The 12,726-nt window shown below is 33.7% G+C and overlaps 1 long non-coding RNA gene across 1 annotated transcript; it reads right to left on the minus strand.

The window, feature by feature from the left end:
* Positions 1-4,318: 4,318 nt before the first annotated feature.
* LOC136068983 (uncharacterized) lies at positions 4,319-5,682 on the minus strand. The gene is made up of 2 exons (XR_010630272.1): positions 5,334-5,682; positions 4,319-4,999 (listed from the first exon to the last, which is right to left on the minus strand). It is a non-coding gene; the product is annotated as an uncharacterized LOC136068983 (long non-coding RNA).
* Between the last annotated feature and the right edge of the window lie 7,044 nt (positions 5,683-12,726).

The raw sequence follows: 12,726 nt of genomic DNA on the forward strand, positions 1-12,726 counted from the left end.
TGTACAAGGTGCAGTATATGCACAAAAAATTTACATAGCATGGTACACAACACTAGCTTTTCCCAATTCCCAAAGTATGAAAATAGGGCGGATAGTTTTATCACCACCACCCTCCAGGTTTCCCTTCTTCGATGCCGGAGTGGCATAGCTTGCCAGTTTCATCAGTATTTTGCCCTGAATCAGCTTTAACTCCTCGTAGTCCGGCTTCAGTTGGCACTTAGCTGGTCCATCTTGACAATGTACAACACTAGATGTTGAGTGTTGGTCACCTTTTTTCCAGTGAAGAATGGAAGTGCTTTGTTGTCCTCAGTATCAGGCTCTCTTTTAAAGCTTTTTGGTGGATCAGTGTTAAAAGATTCAGCAGAATACTTTTTCTCCTCTAGGTATGATTCTTCTTCTTTAATTCCCTTTGTTGATAAAAACTTGGAATTGATCCTTGCGTACTGGTCACCTTTTTCAGTGAAGGGTGAAAATGTTGTGTTGTCCTTCAATCTCGGGCTCCTTTTAAAAGCTTTTTGGTGGATCAGTCTTTGAAAGATTCTGCACAAGAGGTTTTCTCCACATAAGTAAGGATTCTTATTTTTTAGTTGCCTTTTGCTTTCCTCTATCTTTAATCTTATCTGTACAAAACTAAATAAGTTTTTGATTGTAGAGGGTATCTCATAAAACGGTCTCATGAGCCCACCCTCTCACAGCTTGAAGGACTTATCTTGTTTTGTGAGAGAGAAATCTCATGAAACTGTCTCATAAGATACTTCTTCCCTTGATTGACCTTATTTATCAAATCTTCATCAACTTTTCCCTTACATTCATATACGCAAGACTAGAGAGGATATACATTATGATAAAGAAAAAGGCAACTAGCCTCACCTCATTGATGCATTCTGGCCCATCAAAAGACGGCTTACCCATTACAGGTGTTACTGGGTACACACCTGGAGATTGGTAGACAAGAATGATAAATTTGGAATATTTTGTACCATGTATCCTCAAAGTAGCAAATATAGATATAAAAATGCTGTTATTTCTTCTATTCAGACAGCTCTTACCAAATCTGGATATGATGATGAACCATTTAGTCATGTATCAGTTGATACATTTATCACCCAAAATAACAGGCATCCTATCTGTAATGGCCAATGAAAAAAACTGGCACATGGCCACTGTGTTTTGGTGAAGATTGGCATATTAGACAAATAATTTAGCAGAAACTATGGAGATCTCACTTCCAACTCTTACATGATTGGTTGGAGAACAATTAGAAATCAAGCTTAAGACCTGTGATGATACCATAATCTATAACTACAATTTCAATTTTTTTCAAAAATTAAGGATTCATACAGTCATACTATAATGATACCACCACAATCTGCTAATGATTCCTGTTCATTTTGTTAGAACTTACAATGGAGGGAAAATCATTGACTTTTATCCATAAAAATGTGGGATTCCTCTTATATCTTTTTTCTGTGTGTGAAGACAATAAATTCAAACATTCTTACCAGTAACCATTTCTAAACTCCAATAAAAAATTTCTTTAGCTTTGGCATTTTTATGCCTTTTCTAAGCCCTTTTCTATGCATAAAAATGAAATATAGATGAACTACATGGCATCAATAGTCCAGTTATGTATGAAATACAAACTCAGCCAAAAATAGCAGAAGGCAAGTAAAACCAAGCAACAAAGTATAAGTATACATCAAAACAGGGAAAAACTAATTGTAAACAAAGAGAATTGTTAGTTCTGAGACTGCAAAGTTTGAAAAAAAAAAAAAAAAGAAAGGGTGCTGCCATGAGTTCTTAGGAAAACATATTAAGCAGAAATGTATTCAAAACATGTCCAACTAGCAAAAAGAGTTATCCATGCATAGGATTTCTCACTAGATAAAAGCATCATTTCACGCTTATTTAAATGTTTATCATGTAAAGACAAGCATAACTTTTCAAACAGATCATAACATAGATTTTTTTTTTTCAAACCAAGTTGATGATATAGAATTATTATGTTTAAACAAGTTGATACAAACATGAATTCTAGTCCACTTCACACAAACAACAGGGGGAGAAATCAGCATTGGATTAAGGCTTTCTACTGGGTGGGTGATCATAGCTTTAAGGCCTCGATTGCTCAAGCAAATTCAAACCTATCTTTTATCTCATCCAATTCAATAAAATTTTAAGAAAATTAAAAAGCTATTCAAATCTATATATATTTAAAAGTTGAGACGTAGTATTTAATATTGCTATGCTCCTGTTGATCCACCTCATTAGCCACATCATACTCTTTTTCTTTTTCTTTTTAAATCATTTTTTACTTTACAATTTTTTTTAATTTTTTTTTTATAGAATAATTAAATACAAATCATGGACAAACATTACTATTCATTCGATACAAATATTTGACTATTCAACTATCCAAATTGATTTCAACTTTTCATTTTCTTCTTTCTAATTTCAAGGAATTGTTAAAATTGAATAATTCATTATCTTTTTAATGTCTTTTCGTTTATCTACCGTTATAGTGTTTCCTCTTTCAAAATTTCAGTTTTTCATAACCTTATCTCTCTCTCACTCATACATTGATTATTTATTTAAGTTTTACAATGTTATATATACCAATGCACATTCTAGATACAATCACCCGTCATCTATGGCAAAAAATTAAGCGCAATACTAATTGTTCTCCATATGTATTTTTCAATAAAGTTTTAGTTTTCACCATTTTGAGAAGACATCAATTGTTTTTATTAGAAACTTTCAAAGTTAAGGTTACAATAGAAAGACAATTGAGGTGAACAAAACGCACAATCAAAAATGATTTTTTTTTTTTTTTCATTTTCCTTTCTTTTTTCTCTCTCTCTCTCTCTCTCTCTCTCTCTCTCTCTCTCTCTCTCTCTCTCTCTCTCTCTCTCTCTCTCTCTCTCTCTCTCTCTCTCTCTCTCTCTCTCTCTCTCTCTCTCTCTCTCTCAAATAACATTTTTTTGTGTGTGTTTACCATCTAGCTATAGTAAACTACCAAAGATGGCAGTTCTCTGGCAATTTACTATAGCTAGGTGTTAAAAAATTATAAGTTTGGTACATTTGATGTAGTGAGTTTTTTAAAGTTTTTGGTGCTAAAATAGTACTTTAGCTATTTTTGCACTTTTGATGTGAATGCTATAACAAACCAACAATAAAGAAAGAGATCAACAATAAAGGTAGAAATTTGTTAATCTTAAACCTTAGAAAAAACCCACTTATATCATAAAAAATTTGGAATAAATCAATCAAATAGGAGATCAGTGAATAAATGATTACTTGGCTATGTATATTGAATGAGATATAACTCGAAGGATTGATAATGAAGATATCATTCAACAATTTCAAAATATGAAACCTCATATAAGGCAACTGTAAAACTTCATGTATTTGAGTTTTTTTTTTTTTTTTAAATTTTAAATTTTTTATGTTTATATATTCAAGTTTTCTTTTATTTTAGATTTTGTATAATTAATGTTTCTTATTAACCTCCCTAGAAAATAATCCTAGAGCTGCCACTGGTCTTGAACCAAAGACATAAACTTAGGAGTTACGTTACGTGAAGGAAAGGTGTTAGGCACCCCACATGCCTATCCTAAGATAGTACCATGTTTTGATAGATCCTCAATTTTAATTCTTAAAAAAAAAAAACACTTATAATTGACAATTTGGCTTTTTGGAAAAATGTGTGAATTTAAATTACCATATTCTTTCTTTTTTTGGTGAAATTAAATTACCAAATTCATTTATGTACGATAGCATGTGGGAATGATATGTACAAATGATATGGAAAGCACTAGCATGTGAGAATGCATGACATGTTATAAAATTTTAAGTATAAAGGCATTTTCCAAAGGGCGTCAATGTCGTGGGGAATTGTTTTATTTTCATGGATGCTGAAGCTAAACTTGGAGCTACATTTTCAGTCAAGCAAGCTGGCAATAATCAACACTGCTACAAAGATAAATAAAAAATAAATAAAAGGTAAAGGAGAGAGGAAAAAACAGCCAGAGAAGATAACAAATCTAATTTAATACTCCATTCAAAGATGATAGGTTTCAAATTATTCATTCAACATCCACTTAAAAAGCCTTCTATATATTCAAAGATGATGAGTTTCAAATTATTCATTCAACTATATATGTCACAGTTTTACAATTGGTGGTAGATCCTGAGTGAGCCAGAGATACCCTTTATGTCCGAAAAGTTCCTTTTGTGTTAATCTAATTTGATCTGCCACATATCAGTTCATTATATAGGTTTAGTTTACATCCGATCTCTGTGTGTCAATGTTAAAATATAAATTAAAAAAAAAAATTCATTGATGAGCTTTTTCAAGTTTTTACAATCTTCCAGCAAATGAGTGAAGCTGGAATTTTTCAAAAACACAGCATATTGCAAGCTACTGCACCTACTGTTACAAAAGCATTCATCTGTAGCTTGCAACACTAACAACAGAATTTATAAAATTTATGTTCAAGGTGCAATATATGCACAGGGAATTTACATAGCATGGTACACAACACTAGCTTTTCCCAATTCCCAAAGTATGAAAATAGGGCGGATAGTTTTATCACCACCACCCCTCAGGTTTCCCTTCTTCGTTGCCGGAGTGGCATAGCTTGCCAGTTTCATCAGTATTTTGCCCTGAATCAGCTTTAACTCCTCGTAGTCCGGCTTCAGTTGGCACTTAGCTGGTCCATCTTGAGAATGTACAACACTAGATGTTGAGTGTTGGTCACCCTTTATCCAGTGAAGAATGGAAGTGCTTTGTTGTCCTCAGTATCAGGCTCTCTCTTAAAGCTTTTTGGTGGATCAGTGTTAAAAGATTCAGCAGAATACTTTTTCTCCTCTAATTATGATTCTTCTTCTTTAATTCCCTTTGTTGATAAAAACATGGAATTGATCCTTGCATGTTGTGTCGTCCTTCAATCTCGGGCTCCCTTTAAAAGCTTTTTGGTGGATCGGTCTTTGAAAGATTCTGCACAAGAGTTTTTCTCCACATAAGTAAGGATTCTTCTTTTTTAGTTGCCTTTTGCTTTCCTCTATCTTTAATCTTATCTGTACAAAACAAAATAGGTTTTTGATTGTAGAGGGTATCTCATAAAACGGTCTCATGAGCTCATGCTCTCACAGCTTGAAGGACTCGCACATCTTGTTTTGTGAGAGAGAGATCTCATGAAACTGTCTCATAAGATACTTCTTCCCTTGATTGACCTTATTTATCAAATCTTAATCAACTTTTCCCTTACATTCATATACACAAGACTAGAAAGGAAATACATTATGTTAAAGAAAAAGGCAACTAGCCTCACCTCATTGATGCATTCTGGTCCATCGAAAGACTGCTTACCCATTGCAGGTGTTACTGGGTACACACCTGGAGATTGGTAGACAAGAATGATAAATTTGGAATATTTTGTACCATGTATCCTTAAAGTAGCAAATATAGCTATAAAAATGCTGTTATTTCTTCTATTTAGACAGCTCTTACCAAATCTGGATATGAAGATGAAGAACCTTTTAGCCATATATCGGTTGATACATTATCACCCAAAATAACAGGCATCCTCTGTAATAACCAATGAAAAAAATTGGTACATCGCCACTGTGTTTTGGTGAAGATTGGCATACTAGACAAATTATTTAGCAAAAACTATGGAGATCTCACTTCCAACTCTTACGGAATTGGTTGGAGAACAATTAGAAATCAAGCTTAAGGCCGGTGATGATACCATAATCTATAACTACCATTTCAATTTTTTCAAAAATGAAGGACTCATACAGTCATACAATAATGATACCACAATCTGCTAATGATTCCTGTTCATTTTGTTAGAACTTACTAGTTACAATGGTGGGAAAATCATTGGCTTTTATCCATAAAAATGTGGGATTCTTCTTATATCTTTCTTCTATTTCTGAAGATAATAAATTCAAACATTCTTACCAGTAACCATTTCTAAACTCCAATAATAAATTTCTTTAGCTTTGGCGTTTTTATGCCTTTTCTAAGCCCTTTTCTATGCATAAAAATGAAATATAGATGAACTACATGGACATCAATAGTCCAGTTATGTATGAAATACAAACTCGGCCCAAAATAGCAGAAGGCAAATAAAACCAAGCAACAAAGTATAAGTATACATCAAAACAGGGAAAAACTAATTGTAAACAAAGAGAATCGTTAGTTCTGAGACTCCAAAGTTTGAAAAAAAAAAAAATGGTGCTGCCATGAGTTCTTAGGAAAACATCTTAAGCAGAAATGTATTCAAAACATGTCCAACTAGCAAAAAAAGTGATCCATGCATAGGATTTCTTACTAGGTAGAAGCATCATTGCACTCTTTTTTAAATGTTTATCATGTAAAGACGAGCATAACTTTTCAAACAGATCATAACATAGATATTTTTTTCAAACCAAGTTGATGATATAGAATTATTATGTTTAAACAAGTTGATACAAACTTGAATTCTAGTCCACTTCACACAAACAACAGGGGGGGAAATCAGCATTGGATTAAGGCTTTCCACTGGGCGGGTGATCATAGCTTTAAGGCCTCTATTGCACAAGCAAATTGAAACCCATCTTTTATCTCATCCAATTCAATAGAATTTTAAGAAAATTAAAAAGCTATTCAAATATATGTAAAAAAAAGGTCATACTTAATAAAGATAACTCCCACTTTTTTAGGGTCTAGGAGAGGTGATTGGTAGACAACTTCACTCTCAACTTTTATTTGGGGAGGCTGATTCCAGGAATCTACTCAAATAAAATAAGAACAATTATTTTTCCCCTTTTTGAAGTGAGAAAATTCTATTCCTGAGATTTAAAGTCACTCTAGTTAAATACCGAGTTCTGCAAAATCCTTAAACCTGGCCACAATGTAAAATTGTTTTTTTTTTTTTTTTATTTTATAATCAGGAGGAAATACTTTAACCACAAGGATATACAACTAGGAACTGACTGCAAGAGGCACAGATCCCAGTTCCTGAAAATATACTTCCACAGAATTCTTTGGACCAGAGAAAGGATAAAAGGACCAAACAAAAAAATTTCAGAGACCAACCAGCCAAGACATGAAATGCTTTGTTTCCATTCCCATTGACCCAATGGAAGATGCATCTGGGAATATTGCAGGCTATCAGCTTGGCCTTTTTAATACAACAGTTCACTCTCCAAGCAATACTCTGTGACTGACCTTTTGCTGCCTCTATACATCCCTTAGAGCCACTCTAAATGATTAACCCTCCCCAATTTTAGCAATTCAGCCAGCTGCAACAGAGAAATTCTTGTCTATTGCAGCATCACAGTTTAACTTTGTAAAGCCTTGTGGAGGATTAGACCAACAGTTAGATGTTGAAGAGGATCTTCTAGGAGGTGCTATGTAAAATTGTTTTAACTTTCAAACAACTTTTGTTGAAATAAAAAATGCAAGCTCGAAGAAGGTTCAGCAATGGCGGAAAGCATGCAGAGACGTGAAGGCATGCAGAGAGAGAATGAACATTCTAGAGCTTTGAGAAAATGATTTCGTATATATAAATATCTGACTCTGTTTCAAAGAAACAGAGTAACAATTTGACCAACAATATTCAATCTCAAGTCAGCCAATACAAACATGACAAGTGGCATGTAGCTTAACACTCTGTTTACAATCTACAATATAAAACTACTAAACTAAACTAATATCTACCGGATATTCTATGCTGTGACAGATAGCTACAAGACTCACAGATATTTACAAGACTCTACAAGAAGACTCAAATATCTACAAGATATTTAATAACTTTGATATTGTATCAAATTTAGTAAGGAGGTGACTTCGGACAATACAACCCTAAATTTTCAACCAAAGGGTCCACTTCTACTCCGACTTTTGAATTTTTATTTTTTGGTCGGTAGAATCTACAATTCTACATATTTAATTAGTTTATTTCACAATACATAGTGCATTGTGTTTGAACAGAGTCTTCTAGCTGATAATCAATGGCACCATGACTATTCCAAAATCAAACCTTAATTTTCCAGCAACATTCACTCAAGCTATCTATTTCTGAATTAATAAGACTGAGCCCCTTCAAAACGCCATAACAAATATGCTCAACTAATTAAAACCTATAATTCTAAACATTTTAAGTAATCTCTTGACTATGGCCAATTAGATATTGATATTTGTGAGTCTAAAAAAGTACAGGCATTTTGACTTTAGTTGTCCATTAACGAGATAAATTTAATGTAGTTTTCTAGAATAATTTTGAAAATTCTTTTAACATTACAAGAAATAGAATTCAACAACAAATCAAATGACCATCAATTCCTATTTTTCTTTGCATTAATGTCCTTTCAAATTGAATCAATACCCCGTTTGAATGAGCCCCTTAATTTTGAGAAAGAAAATAGTAAGTGACAAAAACCTCCGATTATGCAAATCAAACAATGCAATGGGGAGAAGAACTCCAGCATTCAACAATGCAAAAGAAATTGATTGAATACAATGTAATAATAGTACCTTGGCATATTTCTTCAAATTTTGATTGAAGGGTTCTCGATTTTTTTGATGGTGGATATGGATTGAAGCCAGAGTCACTGTTTACAGAAGGATGGACCACTGAAGAAGAACCCAAATCAAACCCATCACCATCCACTACCTTCGAGTCATTACATCCAATTCTTGAAAAGGGATAGGCAACTGATGACACACACAAATCGCTCCCATCATTATGAATGCCCATCAAACTTGAGTCAAAACCATTATTTGATGTGTCTGTTGAAAGCCTTAAAACTTCTACATTGTTGAAACCCCCATGATGTATATTTGAATCATTAGAATTGGGGAATAGAGGTAGTGAAGGCGAGAGTACAGTGTTGTCAAAGCCATCATCAACATTTTCACCATTTTCAGGGATGATAACTGAACTCTTAGGACGACAAATGCATTCCACAAGGACCCCCAACCTTTCAATGATAGGAGCAATTTTTCCACCAGTTTTACTAGTCCAATGAGAGATTTTACTTGAAATCTCAACATGATTCTGATCACTTTGAATCAAGTCTCCAAATTTTTGCTGCAATAGGCTATGAGGTGCACCGTAAAACCACAGATGATCATACTGAAAATCTCGAAAGAGTCTCTGAATGAGCAGTCGTTTATGACCATTGATGGAAATGTGGACAACACAAACACAACTGTATGTATCTTTATCAGTTAGCTGATGTAGACAAAAAGCAAGACAAAGAGCAAATGTTGGAAATTCTGGGCCAATCCAGAATGATATGGAACTTTCAACACTTTGATGGTTGAACCACTTTGGAATCTCATATCTTGGTACTACAATTTCATATTCACATCTAGTGTCATCTTCATCATAATTTTCAGCTACAGAGAAATCAGATGGGGAGAGCCAGCAAGGGAAATCAATTTGATGCAATAATCTGACAGATGGTTGTGAATCCATTAATATGTCTTCTTTCACACCTAAACATCTCATATTTGGTGGAAGCTCTAAAATTCTTCCAAACTGCATGCAATTAAGAAATTCAAGAAAGTGAATTTTAGCAAAGGAAAATTCTTAGTTTATATTGTACTAGCAATGTAAAATCTACATTGAAGACTAAAACAATGTGTACAATGTTTGTACACATTTGTAAAAGGTGTACAAGTGCAATGTAAACCTATAACTACTGGTAAAAGAAAATTCTTAGTTTACATTGAGGTAGCAATGTAAGATTTACATTGTAAACTAAACAAATGTGTACAACATTATACACCTATAATTATCCTTTAGCAATTTTGGTAAATTATTTTATTAGGCAACTGAAAATGTTTATTTATAACTTTAAGAGAGAGAGGTACCTGAAGAAATAATTTGCTTAATGATTGTGAATTCAACGAGAAGCAGTTTGATGCATCAACTTTTTCTATACATTTTGGAAGCTTTGGAATTTCTTGAATGAAGTGGCAATCTCTAATGTCAAGCGAATGTAATTTATTGAATCTGATAATGCTTTTTGGAAGAGTATAATCTTCACTCCGTATGAATAAACATTTCAATGAGAGGGGGCACCAAGAATTCAAAATAAAATCTATTTCTAAACCATTTTTAGAAAAACAAAGAAAGAGGACATTCAAGCTCCGAAACCCATTATTGGAAAAGCCACCATAAGAATTGCATAGTACTTGTCTACCAATCTCCACGTCCTTTGGAAATTTGACATAAAGATAGATTTCACAAAGATGTTGCAATTTATAGATGCTACCTGGAAGATGACCCAAATAGAAATCAGAGCCTAGGAATAATTGATGAAGCCCAATGAGATTTGCAAATGATGGAGGCAACACTTTAATAGCTGTCCCACATAGATTTAAATACTTTAAACCTTCCATTTCTTGTGGCATATTGGGGAACTTCTCAACCTTTATGCATCGATAAAGACTTAAATGTTTAAGAGATTTCATCGTGAGACAGCTTGGAAGGATTTGAAGTTCAATGCAATCTGTGAGGTCCCACTTTTCAAGCTTATCAAGTTGTCCAATGGACTCATGAACCTCCATTAAATTTTTACATCCACAAAGATTCAATTCCTTTATGTTTGGGGTGGTTTTCTTGAGGTCAGGTAATTTTCTAATATAATGACATGAGTGAAAATTCATATATGTCAAGCTTTTGAACCGTATTTTCTGTTGAAAAAAAAAAATCAAAATTTAGTTTTGACAAACTTTAACATGAAGTTTAATGAATTAATAGTATATGAATAAATAAAATTGATCATACCTCGAGAAGCTTGTCCAATATAACCTGACTTTGCGGCATGTTAAGTGCAATGAGGTTTTGAGCACGAAAATTGGATGGAAAAGAAGATAGAGGAAATCCAGGCCAATCAAGCAACCTTAATCCATTGGGAAGATATTCAATACCTCCACAAATATCTATATTATCAATCATAAGGAATTTGAGATTTTTCATCTTCTCAAGAAATTTAGCTTCTAATTGCATCTCTTCTGGTTCAGGTGAGCATATCATCATGCCTCGAATGTTTTCCGATCCCTAATTGGACAAAAAATTACATAAATAATGGGGAGGTAACCCCTTGGCAGGATAACGTTGATCAGAGTGAACCACTTGAGTACCGATAAGGCCTCTGATGGGACGGACGGCCAGAAAAAAGGCAAATAGATGATCAACAGATGGAAGGAGGAGATAGGAAGATGAAAATTATAAAAGAAAAGCTAGTAAAGTAAAGGGGGGGGGGAAAAAGAGAGAACAAGAAGGCCTCCTCGGCCACAGGCCGAGGAGCATCCCCCCATTTGTAAAGAAACTCTTAGTATTTTTTATAAGAAAAGTTCATGCATGGTGATCGACGGCCAGCACTTAAACCTTTCAACCCACTCTCTATAAATTTATTGTTTGGGCTTATTAGGCTGAAAACCCATCACTCAGGGTCAATCCAAATTGAGTCCTTACAACCAACTAGGTCCAAAACATTTTAAAACCCACCAATTTGATCCTCAAAAACAACTTTGTAACTAACTTTTATTCTCTCTCTCTCCTCTGTCTTGTTCCTCTCTTTAAACTCTCTTCTCTAAGTTCTCTCTTCTGTGAGTTCTCTCTCTCTCTTCTCTGAGGCCTCCAGTACTTTCTTCGTCATTCATTCTAAGCCACACTCCCATCTCTCTCACTGTGCCTGTCATCAATGCCACCACATTTTCTGCCATTGCAATGTTCGAAATGCTGTTAGGGGAAGAGACCCGATTGGGCAACGCTTTGTTTTGTACGGCCCACATTGTTCTTGGGGTTTGGCTTTGTATTACTATTCCGCAATGACTTTGTAACCTCCAAAAGGTTATTTTTTATGATCCATGTTATTTGGGGTTTTCAAAATGTAAATTCGTGTTGGGTATTTTTGTTTCAGATTGCAATTGGGATTCTTTTTCCTTGTCATGTGTTTGTGTCTGTAATATTAGTTTCTAGCTTATAATTTGAGGATAGGGGAATAGAAATCTGGATCTTATGGTTTTTGTTGATTTGTTTGTGATGATAAGGGTAGTTTATGTTTCGTTGTTGGCCACGTGGTGTGGGTTTTGCTTTTATTGGTGGAGTTTGGTTTTTACTTTTTATCCAGTTTTTGGTAGAGTTTGATTTGGTTGATGAAATAATATAACGGTTAAGTGAGGGGGAGAGGAACAAGACGAAAGAGAAGAGAGAATATAATTAGGGATAAAGTTGTCTTTTGAGGATCAAATCAATAAGTTTTAAAATGTTTTAAACCTAGTTGATATTATCACAAATCTCAAGTAGGTTTGTGAAATTTATCATTATTTTAATGATGTACAATATATATATATGCCGTGATTCAGTTGTCATGTTAGAATTTTTAATACTAAATTTAAATTAAAACCATTTAAGATATGAACACGATTTTGAAACATATGTTAAAAAATTGCTGACAGGACTAAATATACAATTTAACCTAGAATCAAATAGTCATGGTCTTTTTTCCTTAAAAAAAAAAAAAAAATAGTCATGGTCTTCAATTTTCATTTTTTTTTATTTCACAATAAGTTGCTTAGCCTCTGTCTAGGAACAGTGTATTTCCTGTTTTAAATTAGTTGAACTACGGCTAGGTACCAGTTGAATTCTTCTAATTAATGCCAATTGTTTAAGTAAAAATTTTTCCAATATGGAAAAAGGTAGTTGTACGTATTTTTTT

The sequence above is a fragment of the Quercus suber genome, unplaced genomic scaffold (assembly GCF_002906115.3).
Source record: "Quercus suber isolate HL8 unplaced genomic scaffold, Cork oak 2.0 scaffold_146, whole genome shotgun sequence".
Classification (NCBI taxonomy): Eukaryota; Viridiplantae; Streptophyta; class Magnoliopsida; order Fagales; family Fagaceae; genus Quercus; species Quercus suber.